The sequence below is a fragment of the Trichosurus vulpecula genome, chromosome 3 (genome assembly GCF_011100635.1).
Source record: "Trichosurus vulpecula isolate mTriVul1 chromosome 3, mTriVul1.pri, whole genome shotgun sequence".
NCBI classification, from domain to species: Eukaryota; Metazoa; Chordata; class Mammalia; order Diprotodontia; family Phalangeridae; genus Trichosurus; species Trichosurus vulpecula.
The window spans coordinates 208,729,161-208,750,573 of NC_050575.1; the positions used below are offsets into that span (position 1 = coordinate 208,729,161).

At 39.0% G+C, this 21,413-nt stretch overlaps 1 protein-coding gene across 7 annotated transcripts in view; it reads right to left on the reverse strand.

Moving 5' to 3' along the window:
• DTNB (dystrobrevin beta) overlaps window positions 1-21,413 on the reverse strand; it is a 351,017-nt gene that overhangs the window by 22,648 nt on the left and 306,956 nt on the right. The gene's annotated exons all lie outside the window — the stretch shown is intronic.

Consider the following 21,413-nt stretch of genomic DNA (forward strand, 5'->3'; position numbering starts at 1 on the left):
TAGAGCTGCTAAGTAGAAATAGACTCGTGATTTGGGAGGGCCCACAGGAAGTTTGGGAGAAGGTCTGGTGCAATGGGGAAGACATATAGAAATAAGGTCAGAAACAAATAATCCCCACCCCCACTCTACCCCTGTGACCACTCCCTAGGGCCCAGGGTCTGAGCTCTGTTGCTGTTCAAAGAAACACAGAGCTTGGAATATCAGCCAAGACCTTCTAAGGAAATACAACTGGGAAAAACTAAGCCATGAGGAAAGGTTATGATTTGAGCATCTCAGAAACACAAACACAGAAGGATCCTGTCTTGGATAGGTTATATCTATGACCCTAACCTGACATCACATTAATCATCATCAGAGCTTCAACCTGTAAATGGTTCTGGGCTAGTACCCAAGCTAAACATATGATTTTTTTTACAGCAAACAAAATCACAAAATTTTAAGAGTTGAGGGTAGAGGGCCCTTAGAGGTCATTTAATCAAATCTTTTTATTGTAGAAATTCCTGCTATAAAATCTCTTGAAGTAGCTGGGAACTCATTACTTTACCAGATAGGCAATTCCTTTATGAGCAGATAAATGAACAAATGAAAAAGCATTTATTAAAGGCTTATTATGTGACAAGCTCTGAGGACACACACAGAAAAAGCAAGACAGTCCCTGCTCTCAACAAGCTCACACTCTAAATGGGTGCGACAATACATAGAAGAAAATTCAGATGAAGGGTATATAGAAAGTTCCAGAAGCCCTAAGGATTTAGCTTTGGGCAAGGGTCCTAGGTTACTTCATGAAGTCAGATGACAGTGCTGGTGGTCTAGAGGGTAGAGATGCAGAGGAAATGGTAAGGCCAACAAGAGCTAAGGGAAGCAGTGACCCCATCTCTTATTCAATTCTGGGCCCAACCTGTCCATCTGGGCTGTTTCCCCCAGATAGACACACTGATGGACAAATTCTACAGAGTATTCTCAAAATGCACGCTGAAGTATGGGCCATAAACATTTTTTATCCACTTGTAGAATATATGGTCAAACTCCTTTGAGGGATTAGGTGGAGTGGATAGAGCACTGGGCTTGGAATCAGGAAGACTCATTTTCATGAGTTTGAATCTGGCCTCGGACACACTGTGGGACCCTGGGTAAGTCACTCAACCCTGTTTGCCTCAGTTTCCTCATCTGTAAAATGATCCGGAGAAGGAAATGGCGAATCACTCCTGTGTCTTTGCCAAGAAAACCCCCAAATGGGATCGTGAAGAGTCAGATATGACTGAAACAACAGAACAACCAATAGCAAAGATCTCTTCTAGAAAGTTCTGCAACGTCGAACGCAATCAGCGCAACGTCCTCCACAAATGAAGCAGTTGGTGGATCTCACAATCCAAAATTCTTCTTTGACAAGGACTGTGTGCTGGCTCTCCTCCATCACCATAGTGAATACTTTTGATGAGTGAACATTTCTCTGTTTTGTGCCTCACCTGATGTTTATTATCAGAGGAATGTTAAATAGGGTTATTTCTATTGTTATATCTTCCAAGGAATGATATTGACATGGGTGATGGGAGAAACTTTATTGTAAAAGGGCCTGGAAAGCAGCGGGTTTTTTTTTTTTTTACCGAATTAAACACTTCCTCTCCCAGTCCCCCAATTAACAACAATAAGCACAATGGGAGTGGGCAAAGACTACAGAAGTGGTGAGGTGAGTGTGTAGAGGGAACATGTGGTGAAGTATAGTAACTCACGACTCCCGGTTACTGGAAGTCCTTTTCTCCCTTCATGGAGTCCTCACGAAGTACCCCCAAGGTGTAGTTCTCTACTGGACTCCAAAGGTCGGTGCCTTTGTAGAGTCTATCATAAGTACTCTTCTCCATCATAAGAGATCATGCTCATTAGAAGCTGCCTCTCCTCAATTAACTATTATTCCTGGCTGGATGTGTTGTATTCTACTTGTCCAATTTTTCTATTCCCAGCTGGATGCACTATGTGCTACTGGCTCAATCTCTCTGTTGAGATGATTAATGAGGGTGGAGTGGAGAAAAAAGAGTAAGAAATTCTCTCTCCTCCTCCCCCTCCTCCCCCTCTAAGGGGCTTGGGGCTTGGCTCTAACCCTTGAACGAGTATTGTTTAAACTAGATCTCTTCTACTGCTAGACAACAAAAGCTAGTTCACTGCCTGACTGGCCTACTCCAAACTGGCTTGATGTTTTTTATATGTAGTCTAAGGTGTGATCTGATCTACTTGAACCAATTGCAAGATGCTTCCTATGTTTCCTGTGTGGGGGTCATCTGTTTTTCATTCAATGGCCAAAACCTCTTAAATTGATTAGAGACTAATTCACAACTAAATTTATGCTATTGCTTGATTTATTTATTCAGTCAAGATGTGTGGGCCTATGTTAATTGTACTGGGTAGAGTAGAATCCCACTCTTACATCCTGGTGGAGTATGTCCTTGATACATTTAGATGACCCTCATAAAGATGGGGCGGGGAGTAGGCCTATAGGTCAGTAGTTACTGAGGTTATCTTTCAGGGTTTTTTTTCCCCCTAACATTAATAAAATCTAATCTTTTTTTCACGCCTTTGCTATCTTTCACTCCTTTAGAGATCCTGTATATTGTTCCCTTAACACCCTCACAATTGTGTTATCTCCAGAATTAATAAATAAATAAAATACTTATCAAATGAACTGAGCATTCCCTGTGTTATATGCTACAGAGAGTAGAAATATATGAACAGTGTTTATACAAATAAAACATAATATTTTGCCTCAAGGAGTTTATGTTCTAGGTGGGTAGCAAAACATTTATTCAAATACATATTATACAAGTCAATATGTGATAAATGCTGCAAAATATATAAATAAGGAAATCTAAGAGAAGAAGGAACAGTTTTGGGTTCTCTCTTATGGCTCTTATTATTTATACAATTAACTTGGCAACTGCTCTTCATAGTCTGGTCCTCACCCACCTTTCCAGTCTTCTTATATCTTGAACCCCACTTCTCTCCTCTACTCTGTGTTCTAACAACAGTTTTGCTTGCTGTTTCTCGAACAAGACAGTCCATCTCCTGACTGGGCAGTTTTTCTGGCTGTCCCTCATACATAGAATGCTTTCCCTCTTCTCCTCTGGCTCCTGGTTTCCCTGGCTGCCTTCAAGCCCCAGCTAAAACTGCACTTTCAACGGCAAGCCTTTCCCTATCCCCCTTAATTCTAATGACTTCCTTCTGTGATTACCACTAATTTATCTTGCATATAGTTTGTTTATACATAGTTATTTGCATGTTGTCTGCCCTCCTCATCCCAATTCGGCCATGAGCTCCTTTGAGGGCTAAGACTGTCTTTGGCCTTTCTTTATATATCCAGCACTTAGTGCAATACCTGGCACATAGTAGGTGCTTAATAAATGTTTACTAATTGGGAGCTCTCTTTTAGGGTTATACATTATTGTACATAGTGAGGTATTAATAAATGTTGTCATTTTACTTTTCCAATGTCTATGCTGGCTCCCCAACTGTAGGTACTCTTTTTTTTTTACACTTCTATATTTCATTTCCCTCTCTCAGAGGAAGTAGAGCACCATGCACACAGCAAACATTTAATGAGTATTTATTGATTTCATCTGGCACAGGAGTTATCCTCCCTGAAAACCCTGCTAGGGATCTCTAGAAGCCCAAGGGATGGTTGGGGGGAAAAAAGAAAAAAAATATTTAAAAGTAGGTCTCAATAACTGAAGTGTAAATATTTTATGAAAATATTTGTAGACATGAAACTAGAGTGACAGGGTCTACATCTGCACATAGCTTATTCTCTGAGTTTATAGCACATAGAACCAAATTACTCCATCTTTAGTTTGAGAAGGACCAGATCATATCCAGTAAGCTTGCTATAGAACACAAACTTTTCACAGGAAAATACAGACTAAAAGGGGTCATTATCAGTGGTTCAGGATATGAACCTTTTTCCTGGTAGTGGAAGAATCAAAGCTGAGAAAAAATGGGAGAATTCTTCTTTTCTATCAGGGTAGACTTCACACATACCTGACTATTCCCTTCAGAATCAACTGTAGGTGCTGATATTTTTAAAATGCTATTATATATGGAAATGTTTTACATGATTGCACATGTATAACCTATATCAGATTGCTTACCATAAATGGAGGTAGGAGGGGAGGGAGACATAGATAGAATCTGAAATTCAAAACTTAAAAAAAACCCAAACGTTAAAAATTGTTTTTACATTAAATGAGGAGGGGGGAGGGGAATAAAATATCATTTTTAAAAGGCTATTATAAGTCCTGTACTCATCAAAGCTACCATAACATATATAATTCTAGTGAGTGCTAGAGTAATGGACATGTAGAGATACTCCAATAAGTGAAACATATCAAGGCTTTGGAAACACTAACTTGTAACTTGAGAGATGGGCATCTGAGAAACGACCTCTGGAGTGCAGGTTAGAACTAATCCAGTAACAGGCCATTTTATCAACTGAAGAATTCTCATTCTCCAGCCTTCTCACCCTGGAGATACCTCTGCCTTGTGGCCCTCTCTTCTGATTTGTGAGGTGGCCGGGACCACCACTTCATGAAGCACACAGGCCATATTCACGCACATCTCCAATTCCTGGGTTTAATTATAATGTCTATGCAGATGATTTGCAGATTCACATACATTCAGCTCTAATGTCCCTCCTGAAAGAGAGGATGGAGCTAGATGTTGCATAAGCAACCTGAATTCAATCTGTTTTTAAAAAATAAATATATTATTTATTTATAATAGAAAATAGAAAAAAGCTGAATTTTAATTCAACATTTTTTCTTTTTTTAAAAAGACATGATTTTCATTGTATATTTGTAAGACTCACTTCTACATTATTACAAATAATTTACAATAAAAAAAGCTTTTAAAAAGTAGATTTTCCTAGATTTATCATTTCAACATTTTTTCAATGAACAAAAATTTATTTTTCTCTCTCCTACTTCCTCCCTGCATTAAAAACAAAAACAAACATCTTTTTTTTAAAACAAATATTGCCAAACAAAACAAATTTGTTCACTGATCATGTCCAAAAAAATATGTCCCATCAACCTCATCTGTCCTCTGGAATTGTAGTTGGTCACTTGGTGTTCCTAAGTCTTCTAAAGTTGTTTGTCTTAACCAAGTGATAAAGCACAATTCCAGAGGGCTCATCATAAAACATGTTACTTACAACTCCAGATACAGAACTGAGGGACTCCAAGAGCACACTGAGGAATCTATTTTTTTCTGACATAGCTAATGTGGGAATTTGTTTTACTTGACTACATATGTTAGTAATGGATTTTGGTTTTTCTTGCTTTCTCAGTGGGGTAGGAAAGAGAATTGGGAGTGAATTTGGAGGTGAAAATGAAATAAAATTGAATTTAAAAAAAACCCAAACCAAAGTTATTTGTCTCTATAATGTTGTAAAATTCAACACGCCCAAAATAGAACTCATTATTTGTAAAGCATTCTCTTGCCCTCTTCTGAACTCCCCTGTTACTGTTGAGGGCACACTGTCCTCACCCAGTCACCCAGATCAGCACCTTGGAATCCTCCTTGATGCTTCACTCTTATTCACTCCTCCTTTCCAAATTGTGGCTAAATATTACTGTATCAACCTTCATAGCATCTCTTGTATACATCCCCTTCTCTTTACTCACACAGCCTCTGCCCTAGTTCAGGCCATCACCTCTAACTTGGATTACTGCAACGGTCTTCCTCCTTTCTCTCCCCACTCCAATCCATCATCTACATAGCCACCAAAGTGACTTTCCTCAAGTTTTCCTAAAGTGTAAGTCTGACCATGTCATACACCTCCCTTCCCCCAACTCAATAAATTCCAGTCACTTCCTATTACCACTAAGATCAAATACAAAATCTTCTGTTTGGCATTTAAGGCTTTTAACAACCTGATCTCTTCCTGCCTTTCCTGTCCTCTCATATTTTACTCCTCTCCATGCATTTGAAGGTCCAGTGACATGGGCCTACTTCCTGCTCCTCATATACAATGCTTTGCCTTTACGTTGGCTGTCCCCATGCCTGAAGTGTTTTCCTTTTTCACCTCTATCTTTTGACATCCTTGGTGTCTTTCAAAATTCAACTCAGTGCCACCTTTTGCAGGAGGCCGTCCTGGTTCCTTCTGCCACTTGAACAAATACTTCCTTCTAAGGTCACCTTCTTTTTACTCTGTACGTATCTGGTATGTACCTATTTATTTACATGTTCTCTCCTCCAACAGAATGTAAATTCCTTCAAGTAAGGGGCTATTTTTGCTTTTCTTTGTATCCCTAGCATTTAGCATGGGGGCTGGCATATAGTAAGCACTTACTAAGTGCTTGTTGATTTAATCAATTGATATCAAAAGCAGAATTCTTTATCTCTCCCTCAAAATTCAGTCCCTTCTGAATTTCCACGTTTTCTGTCAAGTGTAGCATCATCTTTCCAATTACCTAGGTTCATAACCTCAGTGTTTCCTTTCACTTCTCATTTTTACTCAACCCAAATGTTGCCTTCACAACATCTTTCTGGAAACTATCATCATCCCTCTCTGGACTACAGCCAGATCCTCCTTATTAACTTTCCTGCCTTGTCTCTACCCATTTCAAGTCATTCTTGACATCAGTGCTTTTCCTAAAGTTCAGGTCTACACAATGAACTCCAGTGGTTCCCTACTACTACTGCTGCTATTGCTGCTGCTAATAGCTAACATTTATACTATGCTTTAAGGTTTGCAAAATGCTTTATACATTATCTTATTTGGTCTATTATCATTCCCATTTTATAGATGAAGAAATTAAGGCTCAGAGAGTATAAAATGACCTGACCATATAGCTAGTAAGTGTCAGAGGAAGCATTCAAACACAGGTCTCTTCCAGCTTTGAATCTAGTGTTATTTTTTTGTGCCAAGGTGCTTTTCTTTAATCATCTCTGAGGTCCTTATAGTTTGATTAATTTATGATTCTGGCAATAGCTTCCTAACTAGTCTCCTTGCTTTCTGTCTCTTGTCTTTCTAATTCATTCTCTATGCAACTATGCCAGATTAAATTTCCTAATTCATAGGCATGATCTGTTGTATCAGTCTACTATTCAAAAATTGACTGAACAATGAACAATGACCTCTCATTTATTACCAAAATCTAAACTCTTTAATCTGGCATTTATAGCTACTTTGTCTCATTACTTCCCTTCAATCGTTTATACTCTAGTTAAACCATACTACTCGCTTGTTCCCTGAATATCCCATACTTTCTTATGTTTATGCCATTGATCACCCTCTCCTATTTTCTCCTCTGGGAATGTTCTCCCTTTTCTATTTGCTGAAATTATATCAGTCCTACACATCCTAGTTCAGACACTACTTTAACCTTCCCTGATAACCCCAGATAGCAGTGTTCTCTCTTCCATGAACTCTCATAAAGTTTCATGTGGACATCTTGCCCATTTATCAGCTTCCATATTGTATTACAGTTACTTATATACATAGCTTCCATACTATAAGTTTCTTGAGGGTAGGGACCAGGTACCAAAATTATCTTCCTTATTTCCTTTAACACCTAACAAAAACAAGTTTTGAGGTATTGTTGGAGTCATTTCATCTTGGAAAGCTTTAATAAATATTATTATATATATTTTTAGTCACCAACTGAAATACTCCTTGCCAGTAGCCATGAGCCAGAGGATTACTCTGTATATACTAGTTCTGACCCATACTTCCCACAGGTGAGTTCATGACCTAAACCTCCCTCAGCAGAATTCTGGTGGGGTGATTCAGTTAGCCTATAATGAAAAAAAGATGTGTTGAGATAGTCCCCAAAAGACCCACTGACATAACCAGGTGCTTTTAACCAATTAATTAATTACTCAAATGTCAATTATGTGCAAGCCACTTGGCTAGATTATATATTAAATGGAGTTAGGTAACTATGTCATCTCCAAGGCCCCTTTCAACTCTAAAATTCTGTAACTATGACTCCAAAGGATACAGTTTTTATAATGTCATTTCCTCATACCAACACAGTTCTATTGCATTACAAATTTGTTATACAAAGTGTAATACTTGAGGGAATATCACATATGTCTGCTTGAACCCTTAGTCCCCTCACTTCCCCACACTGCCCTTTGTCTAAACAGTTTAGGATGAGTGGATTTGAATTCTGTTTCGTCAGGCCAAAGATGCTTCTTTTTTCTTAAAATATATCTCTGGCTTTGAGGTGACTTGCAGTGGCATGAAGTATCACTCCAAATGTTATCTGTGATGTGTGTACATACATGTATATATACACATATATTTGTGTAGATAGCTATAGATATCTAAATCTGTCTCTACTAAGAGAGTATGACAGGTCATGGTCCTGGGTACTGCCATCCATCTATAGTTCACAACAGCAGTGGGCAATACAGGAAACACATCACATAAAGTATTATTGATTAACAAATGTATTTAACAAATGTGCTGGTTACCTTGTTTGTGGAGAATCAATTGTTCTCTCCAGCATCTGTTTGCACCTCATCATAACCCCAGGGCTGTAGGGACCTAAGGATCAGGCACAAACCTTCAAAGGGTTCGCTATAAGGAGAGGAGTGAATTGGTAGGACAGTTCCCTAGAAACTCCTCTTTGGCACTGCTCCCTGGCAATGAACAAAAGATCAGGAGAAACTACAGAATGAAATGACTGATGAATGTTTAAAATAGTTTTGTACCTCCAGGCTCCAGCTGGCTACGAGAGGGACAATTAGGGGTTTGGGGTGGGAGGAGGAGGGACAATGCCATCACACAGTACCTTTCAAACCTTCTTCAATATGAGTACAGTATAATATTTTTATAATAGAGCTTGTTATTACATAAATTTGGATGTACTATGGGGCCCAATCATGTTAAACATAAGTATATACTAAAGGTCTAATATGCCATGGTTAACCTATAATGTGTTTCCCAACACAAATGTACTTGCACTGCATTTGAAACTGCCACTGTCTACTGGACACAGATGAGAGCCTTGGGAAGTTGAAAGGGATTGCAGGAATAACCCAATTCAATACACACATTTAACAGATGAAGAAACTGAGGCTTGGAGATACAGAAGAACAGTGTCACGGCTGAGACTAGAATCTGGATCTCCCCACTGTCTTCCATGTCTGGGAGGACTTAATACAGATAGGATAGCTTCAGCTGCAGGCATGGATTAAGCAAACAATTTTAACAAGCCCTTTACTGAAACATAGGTGTATTCTATGAATGACATTTCTCTGATCCGATCTACTTATTAGTGTAATAACTATCAAAAAAAGGAAGTGAACTTGTCTAGCATGATAAACAAATCTTTCTCAATAAACTCACAGCAATATTTTGATTTTGATTATAATTGACTCATAACAACAACAGCTTCCCTTTTCTAATGCTGGGAAACCAATAGCTCTTTTAATATTTACATCCTAGAATCTTGCTAGGAATTCAAGTCAAGATCACTAGACTACTGTGGAGAATTCATGTTCTTTATGTTTTGAAAACTGAGACATCTGTTCAATTCTGGTCTTGCAGCAACTTTCCTATTTTCCATTATTTTTCAAATATCACCTTCAGCAGACACAACATTTACCCATTCAAGTTCATCTAGTATCCTGGAATGTCATTTGTCAGCGTCTGGTAACTCAATTTTGTTGAAAGGAACTAGGTGCTCTCTATATTGAATCCTCACTTATCTTGGGTTTCAACATACTGTTCTACCCTTTCCAGTCTGAAAATTGTTTTCTTTGCTAAAGAAAACACAGAAACAAAGTAAGAACACATTAATTCTGCTATCTCTCTCTCATACATCAATGATGTTTGATCCAACTATTCCTTTTCTGATCCTCCTCTTGCCTCCACATAACTTAATTGGTACTTGGCATTCATCTTAAGCTTCAGCTCATTCTAGGCTTTAGAGTTCCTGGAGTATTCTTGGAAGATCATGCTACTCAGTCACTTCTCTTAGTTTTAATCTTAATAAGTGCTTGATTTTCTGTCTTTTACAATATGTTTTTACTGATGTTATTTTGCTTTCACATCACAGTTTGTTAGCCATTTCTCAATAGACAGGCCTCTACTTCGTTTCCAGTTATTTGATATCACAAAAAGCACTGCTATAAATATTATGGTATATATAGGGGCTTTTATTTTTATAAGTGGTCTTCTTGGGCTATATGACTAGCAGTGAAACCTTTGGGTCAAAGGGTATGGACATTTTAGTCATTTTTTTTTTTTACACAATTCAAAACTGCTTTCTGGAATGGTTAGACCAAGTCGTAGCTTCAGCGACAGTGCATTGGTGTGTCCACCTTTCCACAAGACCTCCACCATGGAATATTCCCATCTTTTGTCATTTTTGCCAGGTATGAGATAAAACCTCAGCATTTTTTGATTTCCATTTCTCTTTTTATTGTGATTGGAGCATTCTTTCACATGATTGTTAACAGTTTACAATTCTTTTGAGAACCACTATTCATATCCTTTGACCACTCACTTATTGGGAAATGGCTTTTGGTTTTATATATGTTAGTTGTTGAAATAGCTTGGGTATCAGACTCTTATCAGAAATATTTGATACAGATATTTTTCCAAGGTGACTTTTTACATCCCCTCATTCTAGTTGAGTTAATTTTGCTTATACAAGAACTTTTCAATTCCATGTAATCAAAATGTTCTATTTTGTCTTTTGTAATTGCCTCTATCCCTTGTTTAGTTAAGAATTCATCCTTACCCATAGCTGTGAAAGGTATAATTGTCTACTTTTCTTCTAATTTTTATCTGATATTTAATATTCATGTCATGTATCCATTTTAAATTTGTTATGGAACATGGTAAAAGATGTCCATCTAAACCAAAAATCCACCAGATTTTTTTCTACTTTTCCCAGCAGTTCTTGTCAAATAGAAAGTTCTTTCCTGGCTAATTTAATTCTGGGGTTTATCAAATACCAATTGCATATATTTTTAAAATGTGAATTAACTGATGGAATTCTCTATGTAACTACAATTATTTTATAGACAATTCCTTTTCTAATTTGTAAGAAAGATTTGTTTGTAACATCAGAATTTTGTTCTTGAAAGTATCCCACCCGTTGTGGGTCAACATTCCTTCTGTGATTTTGTACCATTAGATTTTATCTTTTCTTTCAATTCTTTGAAATTGGATTTACCAAAACCTGTCAAACCCAGCTTTCCCCTCTTCATATATCATGAACTTGAAGATAGTGGGTTAAGGTCTTTGTCATTTCTCTTTTGGCAGCCATGTCCTTCCTCATTAGCCAGAATCAAATCCAAGAACTGTAGCAACCCTTATATACTACCTCCACTGAGATTATCTTACAACAAGAAGAGTTCTTAGAGACCATCTGATCTGAGTCTCAGAATTTAAAGATGAATAAACTGAGGCCCAGAGAGGGAAAGTGATAAAGGTACTCTTAGATAGACTCGAACTTGTAGTTTGCCCCATTGATCATATAGAGGAAAAATTAATAAAGAAAAAAAATAGGTCATACCAAATTGGCAAATATGACAAAAGATGAGTATGTCAATGTTGGAGAAGCTGTAGAAAGACAAACACATTAAAAACCTGGCTTTGGAAGGATATATCTTAGTCAAAGGAGCCACTGGAGGTAACTTAGTAGGGGAATGACATGGTCAGATCTGTGCTTAAAATGCAAAAACTATAAATTTTCCCCAATATCCAGAATGCAAACTGGGAATGCAGGAGAGCTTGACTTACATGGTAATACAACTTCAACTGAAATAAATAATTAAATGGATACTTATTGCATGCAAAGCACTGACCAAGAGATAACAGTTTTTACTATTACACAATTGAATAAAAGATGTTAGAGAATACAAGATCCTACTATGTTCATCGTCTATTGACTACTAAATTATTTGGTTGAACAAAATGCAGCTTTAAAATCTCTGCTAACAAGGTGTCTACAAGCACACATCAAAATTAGGTAAGATTACTTGAATGTTAAATGGAAAGAGTAGGGGGCAATCAGTGTGTGCCACTGGCATTCTCATGATGTCATGACAAGGTAAGGAAGGCTCCAGGACATTAAAAAGACATCTCATGAGAAGCTTATGGGAGGATATGAACAAGGGTGGCATAGCTTGGATAGGTGTGAGTAGGTTGCTATCTGTAATATCCATGTCACTGAGATAATAGATCCATTTGAATATATACAAAGCAGTATATCAATCAATGGAGATACGAAGACAAGAACGAAAGAGTCTCTGTCCAAAAGGAGCTTTTTCTACATGCACACAGATAACTCAATGTAAAGACTACACAAACTTTATACAAAATAATTTCAAGATAGCAAGAGAGCTAATAAGTGTGTGTGGGGAAACAGAAAAAAACCTTTGTATAGGAGGTGGTACCCAAGGTTTACCTGAAAGAAAAGAGCGTGTCTAAGATGTAGACTGGAAGAGAGAATGCCTTCCAGGGATGCTGTTGGTCACATGCTCCAAGGTGAGAGAGGGAATGATTCAAGCTGGTTTGGCCAGAATATAAAATGTATGAGGGTGAGTAATGTGAAATAATTTTGTCACAGTAAAGTGGGGCCAGGTTGTACAGGGCATTAAATACTAAACAGAAGATTTTGCATTTTTCCAAGAGGTAACAGGGAGATATTGAAGATTCTTGATCAGAGAAATCCTAAAATAAAGCTTAGACTTTAGGCAAACTATTTTGGCAGCTAGGTGGAAGAAGGGATTTGAAGGGGGAAAAACTGGAAGTAGGAAGACCACTTCAATTCGGCAAACATTAAAGTGCCTAATATTTACAATGTATTGGGGATATGCCCAATATACCAAACATGTATAGACTTAGTCAATTATGGTGTTTAAAGGAAATCCACAACCCATGGGAGGATAACTTGGCTAGGTAGGAGACTAGCTGTCCTGAGAATAGGGTACTGTCTTTGTTAGGAAAACGATGTAGCATCCCAGTTCTTGGCTGTGGTTAAACTTCCATTCTATCTCCTTATTGAGTGTGTACATATTTTATGTCTCCTTAGAACAGATTAGTGAGGCTTGGGATCAATCTCCCAGAAGCCAATGGAAAAAGCCTAACTCTGAGAGCTAATACGCTCTATGGAGCATTAATAAAAAAATAAAAAAAAAACCCAACCCACTAAAACTCTGAGCGAGGCTGTTATCATGGTAACAGAATGAAAGAGACACTTCAGCCTACATTTCTGTCTCCCTGACTCATGGATACCCGCCAGGTAGCAGATGGTTTGTGTGGACAATTACCTTCATTCTGCTGCAGTGTGTTTAAATTAAACAAACTCTGGCCTCTTTGCTGCTGATTTTTAGAGTCACTGTTTAGAGAGGAGGAAGATGGCTAGGAGAAAGGTATAGTCTGAAATTTGGATGAGGACACAGCAAACACAGAAAGGTGAGATTCAGAAATGGAATGGATTTTATTAGTTTTTTTTTTCTTTCAAGGAAATGAAAAACAAAACAAAACAAAAATCCCACATAGTATTTTGAGCTGGGGACTCTGTTAAGGAAAATATAGCTGTCTAATGAAACACTGGAGTAGAGAGGGGTGACAGGATGATTAGATGCTATATTATCTGTCACGCTGCAAGGTTTGCCTATAATTGTTTAACATGAAAAGATTTAAGGCTACAGGAAATACAAGGGGGAGCCAAAAGGCTCAGGAGGGAAGGCATGTATGTAGATTATGTATAGAAATGGGAGTGGAGGGGGTGAGGGGACACCCAGATGGCAGTGAAAGAGCCAAGTTAGCCACAACCTTCTCTGGCAGCCCCATGCATTTCACACATTGAAATAAATTAGAAACAGTCAAACTGGTAAAGAATGTGGCTGGAAGCCTTTCCTTCCTTGGAAGAGGCCCTGCATGAAAGCTTGAGTGCAGAGCAATCTTTTAAAGACCAGCTTGGCTTCTCATCACCTGAAAGAATAGTGGTGGGGAGTTCCAGAATGATTACTGTGTGTGTAGTAACACAAATGAACCCTATTGGAGGGCTGCATTCACCCAAAGGAGGCAATGTTGACCTTTAGTAGGGAAAGCCAATCAGTTAGTCAATAAGCATTTATTAAGCACCTACTATGCACTAGGCTCTGTCCTAAGTGCTAGGTATAGAAAGAAAGGCAAAAAATTGTCACTGCTCTGGGAGTTCATAGTCTAATGGGGGTAACACCATGCATATAACTGTGTACAAACAATAACATATATATATAATATATTATATGTGTGTATATATGTATGTATGTATGTATGTATATATATAAAATGCACACATATATAATGTGTGTGTGTGTGTATGTGTAACACATATATGTGTGTACATATACACATATACAGGATAAAGAGGAAAGAGCTAAGAATAAGAAAGCCTGGGAAAGGCTTCTTGCTGAAGGTGGGACTTTAGTTGAGACTGAGGAAAACCAGGGAAGCCAGAAGGCAGAGATGAGGAGGGAGAAAATTTCAAGCATGGGGGACAGCCAGTGACAATGCTTGAAGTTGGGAGATGGAATGTACGAGATAAAGCAAGACCAGTGTTACTGAATCAAAGAGTATGTGAAGGAAACTAAATGTAAGAAGACTGGAAATGTAGGAAGGGGCAAGGTGATAAAGGGCTTAAAAAGTCAAACATGATTTTAAATTTGGTCTTAGAGGTAACAGAAGTCACTGGGGTTTACTGAATAGGGGGTAACATGGTGTAAAAACAATGTTGCTAGCAGCTGTTGTGGGGGTGAAAGACCAACAACAAAAGTGCACAGGAAGGCTGCTAGCATAGGTTCTTTAGTCTGCTTTTCTAAAGAAAGCAACTTTAAGGGGTTAACAATCTCAGTTTAATTAAACATACATATATCATTCACTTAGTTGAGAGGGAAAAGGAAGCACCCTGAACTTCAGAGCAAATACAAACAGAAACCACAATCAGATCAACAGACAGGCTTTGTCTGATCAAGATATCATATACACAGTTACCAAAAAGAGAAGCACCAACATCTGGGTTTTCAAAGCCAGGGGGCTCTTAACAACAGCTACCCAGAGTCTCGTCTGGTCAAATCACACAACACTCTTCCAATGAGTGAGAGCCCCAAAACAAAGCACCAACCTAAGATCTTATATACCCATCTCAGGGTCAGAGGGTGTCACAACCATGCCACTCAAACCTATGTGAACTAGGCTTGTTTCTTAAGCAGGTCAAAGACTTGATTCAATCAAAGAAACAAAAGACAACAAAAAGTCCACTTTGCTTGCCATTATGTTTGAAAGGCAAGACTCAAAGGTACTTGATTACCTTAGCATTCTAAAAGAGAAAACAAAAAAGTCCCACCCTAATTACCATAACACATGGCCAGAGCTATGCTTAAGGAAGATCAATTTGACAGCTGAGTAGAAAGTAGACTAGCATGGAGAGATCATGAGGAAGGGAGACTAGCCAGTAGGCTACTGTAATAATCTAGGCATGAGAAGATGAGGACTAGCCAGGGTGGTGGCAATGTCAGAGGAGAGAAGGGGGGTGTATATGGGAGATGTTAACAATGGCCAATAATAGTCCCCAGCTCAAGCCTCTCTGGCTCATTGTTTAGTTTTTGATAGCTTAGAGTGAGGACAAATAGCAACTGTTTTCTGTTCTGGGCAGAAACTCTGAGGGTCTTCCCCTCTCAGACTGACAGTTTTTTGAAGGCAAATCAGGCCATCTTCTGTTTCAATTCATGCTCAGCCCCTAGTCAATGAATGGGCATTGTCTTGGACAAACTGAGGCCTGGGAAAGACCTTAATTTAGAAAGGCCATGGTTATCCACTGCATCCCTGGGTCTTGCCAATGGACTTCAATGACTCTGGAGGAAAGAGTGAGGCTGACAACTTTCCACAGCTCTGCATCACTTAAATATAATTTATGAGCAAGTCCAGATAACACTCTCATGATATCATTAGTTATCTTTGAACAACAGTTTTCCATACAAAGATATAAACAACAGGACTTGACAACTTTATCTGTTGCTGGGAGTAATCTCCTTTCTCAAAAGTAAGATTATAAGTTGGGTTGGTGACCTAAGAAAGGGTTGTCCTGATGTCCCATCCCTGGGGGCTGACTCTCACTGGCTTATGTTATCACTCTGAGTATACTCTTAGGGACTTCTTACATATAGCCCTTCCTTCCCCATCTCAATTGTGGTAGGGGAGTAACTGCGGGCAGTGAAAGCAAATTATAAGCCTTGCCTCCAAGACAACCATATTTTCTCTTCTCCATCAACCAACACTTCCCTACTCCATTTCCAACTACAGCTGTCCAAGCCCATGTCCAAACTCCAACTTGAGTACCTATAACAACAGCTGCACAGACGCCACTGTGAAAACTCCCTTCTCTTTAGCATAGCCACCTCTTTTCCCCAAGTTTACCTTGTGGATACAACAGTCGCCCCTCCAGCAGCAGGCAGAGACCAGTGACAGCCCCAATTCCTCCCTTTTTTTAAGGTGGCACAGAATGAGTTATGGGATGATCAGGAATGAATAGTTTATAATGTGCATTTCAGATTTCATTACATCATCTTTCCCTGTCCCTCTTTTGAATGTTCCTGTTTCTATCTAGAATACCACCATTCTACCAGTCACCAAGGTTTATAAACTTGGGGTCATCCTCAACCTGCTTTTACTTACCCCATATATTCAAACAGATGTCAACTCTAGGCATTTCTATTGCCACAATGTCTCTCATATCCACCCCCTTCTATATTATAATGTTCTATGAATTGGTCTCCCTGACTCAAGTCTCTCCCCATTTCAGTCAATCATGCACACAGCTTCCAAAGTGACTTTCCCAAAGTGAAGGTCTAACCATGAAGGTCTCACTCCCCTATTAAATAAAATTCAGGGCTCTTATTGCTTTTAGGCCAAAATACAAACCTCTTTGCTTGGCATTGGAAATCTTGTTAATCATGCCCCAATCTACTTCTCTAGTCTTATTATACATTATTCCTCTTCTTTCACTCTATGATCCAATTAAGCTGGATTTTTTTTCTGATCTTCACTCTCATACAAAAACACCATTAAACTACTCAAACATGAGTAGGAAATTAAGAAATTATACCATCCATTAAACAGAATCGTATAAAGAAAGAGGAATAGATTTATGTTGAAAATTTTCAAGTGATTTGAAATTAGATATAATTTGGTTTTGCTTTCTGCTTTTACACTGAGGATAGTGAATGTCTATATGGAGAGAAACATGACTCCAGATGAAAAGCTATGTTCAGATCTACTCTGTATCTTCTATTTTAAAAAGTAACTAAAAAAGGGAAACTGGTTTATTTCATCTTTATATCGATCTTTAAAAATTTTGATTCTTGGGTACATTTTGAAAAGCATACAATATATCTGTACACTTGTATATTTCTTGCTGTAGTAATACACAGCCCCCTTATACCTTGTGACCCATGAGAACTAGATGCTGCTGCCAACCCTGAGAGGCCAGATGTCTCTATGTGGATGTCTTCAGGTATCTCAAATGTGACATATCCAAATATGGAACTACTTGCAATATTTTCCCTCAAGCCTATCTTTCCTCCAAACTTCCCTATCTCTTTTGAGGACAACACCATTCTGGCAGTCACAGATCCATAAAAGCACAGAACTACAGATTCTGAGGGTTGGATTTCTAGCATGGCATACCCCAATTGTTACTGCTCTAATTGTTTGATATTCTTTCCTGACATTGGGCTTAAATTTGCCTCTTTACAACTTCCATCTATTATTACTCTCGGCTCTATCTTCTGGAGTGATAGTCTAGTCCCTTTTCTATATGATGGCTCTTTAAATACTTGAAAAACACTCTTGTATACCCCATGAGTCTTTTCTTCTTCAGGGCAAACATGCCAGGTTCCTTCAATTGACATGGATTCTAGGCCCTTCAACATCCTGGCTGCCATCTTCTGAACACTTCTCACCTTTTCAATGTCTCATGGTGCCTAGAACGGAACAAGATGCTCGAGATGGGGTCTGATGAGGGATTATCACTTCCCTATTCCTGGAAGCCATGACTCTCAACACAGCCCAAAAGTGCATTAAGTTTTTTAGTTGCCACGTGACATTGTTGACTGAAATTGAGCTTGCAGTTAACTAAAACGCACATACATTTTCAGAACTGCTGTCTAACCATTCTTCTCCCTCCGCCTGCTCCCCACCCCCCATTCCACCAATTTTTTACTAATGAAGCTCTTCCCTGGTTTCCAATTTCTTTGCCAAAGATTTCAAACACCGGTTGACTCTGTACCTATTATTAGACTTCTAGTACACAATTGGGTCAGCTACAAATTTATGTTATGAAATTTCAACTGGGCCTTCATGGCAGCAAGGCAATCATTTTATAAGTGATTCATTATCCCACTCATCACAGCAGCCATCTTGAGCCTTTCCCACCTCAAGTATCCCAAGCATCCCTTTTTCCTACTCTTTCACCTGAGGATCTTGCCTCATATTTCAGTGAAAAAATTAAGGCTATTTGCAAAGAGCTCTCTCTTCACATCTTACATTACTCAGATATCTTTTCCCACTATCTTGTCCTTAATCTCTGTTTCACGTGAAGAGGTGGCCTTTCTCTTTGCCAAAGCAAACCCTACACTGTGCACCCTTGATCCCATCCCCTTCTGTCTTCTCAGGCAGAATGCTCCCCTCTCTCACTAATCTTCAATGTCTCCTTATCTATTAGTAGGCTGTATCCTGGCTGCCTTTGTGCGGGCTGTCCTTCATGCCTAAATTGCTCTCCCTCCTCACCTCTGTCTCTTGGCTTTCTTCAAGACCCAGTGCAAACCTCCCGCAAGTGGCCTTTCCTAGTACTTTCCACTGTTAGTGCCTTCTCTCTGAGACAACCTCTATATCACCTTCCCTCTGTGAGTTACGCTCTATAGCTCTTGTATGAATATAGTTGCTGACATTTTGTTATGCCCCTACCCCCTTACAATGTCAGCTCCTGGAGGGCAGAAGACTGTATTTTGCCTTTCATTGTATCCCTTTTCCCTAGCACAGTGTTGTCGCCTTTCTTTGTATCCCCAGTTCTTAACACAATCCCTAGCACATTGTAAGGACTTAAAAAATACTGCTTGACTGATGGAACAAAGAAATGAAGTTAGTCTGGCATGATGACTTACTCTTGATGAAGAAGTCCTGTTGACTCCACAATTGCCACTATGGTTTGCAGATTCTGCCCCACCCCTCTTTTAAAAATCAGTACATTTGCCTTTCTTTGATTTTGTATTATCTCTCCTGTCTTCCATGCCATCAAATACCATTGATGGTGGCTAAGCAATCACATTAACCAGTTTTTTCTGTATATGAGGATAAGATTCACCTCAGCCAGGTTACTTGAATCAGTCGATGTTCTCTTACTATTTTATTACTTATCTTGGGTATTGACCCCCTGCTAGTTATTTTTTGTACTTTTATTTCCAGTGCAAACATCATTCTCCTTGGCAGAGAAAACAGAAGTAAAACAAGAACCAGGCAGTTCTGCTTTCTTTCTGTTGTAATTTATCATGGTCCCATCAATTCCCAAGATCTTGTCTTTTTTTTTGTTCTCCTCCCCACTCAGTAATAGTAAAACAAACAAACAAACAAACAAACAAGCCCACTCTTTCTTCTGTCTTTATCTTCTCTCACCAGCCTCAGTTCAACTCTGATCTTTAGCATTCCTGATAATTTTATAGGATTCATCATCCTCTCATATTCTCTATTTCTTGGCCTAGTTTCCATCTTCTGTACATTTCTTGAAATAGAAATTGGCTGGTGACTTCCCTATGTACCACCATTGGTCTCTGTGAACAAGTCCTTTTTTTTCCTCCACACAGGAATTATTTTCTTTTGTATCTTCTGAATTTCATTCCTGAGCATCTCTTGACTGTCCTGGGCTGACTTCCCCTGTTGGCTTTGCAGTCCATTGTAGTCTACCTAAAACTTCTCCGGAGCTTGGAAATCTGCTTTCTCCAAAGTGTAAGGTGAATGACAGACTGACTATGCCCTTATTTCTTCTTTCCCTTTATCACAAATTCAATGAGAGTGGTCTCTACTCCATAATTTCAATACAGCAAACAGTTCCTCTCTTTCAGTGAGGATCCTATCCAGGATGGATTTTCTCCTTATCATGAAAGTGAATCAAGAAGTTCTTAGCTGCTCTGCTTCTGGAGAGACAGAGAAGAGAGCTCCAGCAGATAGGTGCTTAGATAACTGCAATCCCCCACCACTATTCTATCATGCCTCTGTGCCAGGGTTGTGATCTGCTTCCCAAACTGCTCATTTTCTCTCTCTGTCAATGTGGCTTGTATTTCATTGCAATGACAAGATCACTTCTGTTTCTACCACCACTGACTTTCACCAAAATGCTCTTACTATATTGAGCTATGTCCTTGAAGCTTTGCCCTCTAGAGGGTATGCCAAGCTACCATTGTCTTTTTTCTATCCACACCTGCCACCATATGTTTTCCTTTTCTCTGGTTCCTGGGCAGTCTCACACTAATATACCTTTTTAGTATAAAATTCTCCCCACTCCCATTGTTTAGCTTGTTTCTTCTGAAAAGGGCATACTAATCTAGAGCCATGGTCCAGACATAAGTTTCTTCCATTTCTTCCAGTAAGTCATAGTGATAATTATAAGGTCAAGTTTGCCACCTTGCATTACAATCTTTATTTCCTCTTGTCTCAGTCACTTACTTTTGCAATCTTTGATGTCCTTGCCTTTGATGTCCACCCCCACCCCCATCATATACTCATTCAGTTTCCAAGACTTGTCTATTCTACTTTTACAACATATCTTGCTCCAAGCCCTCCTCTCTACTCAGTCTCTATTTTACTTCTCACCCTCATTGTGCCTTGCCTAGACCTAGGCAGGTCTACTTATTCAACCAACGAATTTGCTTCCTTGCTTCAAGTTTCTCACCTCTCTAATTCACTTTCCACACAGTTGCCAAAGTGATATGCTGCTACTGTGCACCTATACTTCTCCTCTAGCTCTCACCCTAGGGCCTGAGTTGTTTTTTTTTTAAGGGTCTTACTGTTTTTATTGAAATGGATCAAGTTGAGGGAGAAAGGGTCCTCTCCCTATGTACTGATCCCCAAAAGATCATCTAGGAGGTGAGACTGGGTGGGGGTGGGGTTGAAGCTCTGGGAAGGAATAGATGAGGGCATGCTCTCATGTCAGGACTCCCTAGTCTCCTTGGATAATCCAGAAAATGCTCTGAGAAAACAGGTCTATGAGAGGGGCTAATTTAGACAGAGGGTGGCCCTACTGATTGACTTCTACAAGTAATTGGAAATATACACATATCCCCATCATCATCCCAAACATAAAGATTCATCTAAGAGAGCCATACACACTCCTGGGGAAATGAACTGGAAGGAACCTTTGAGGTCT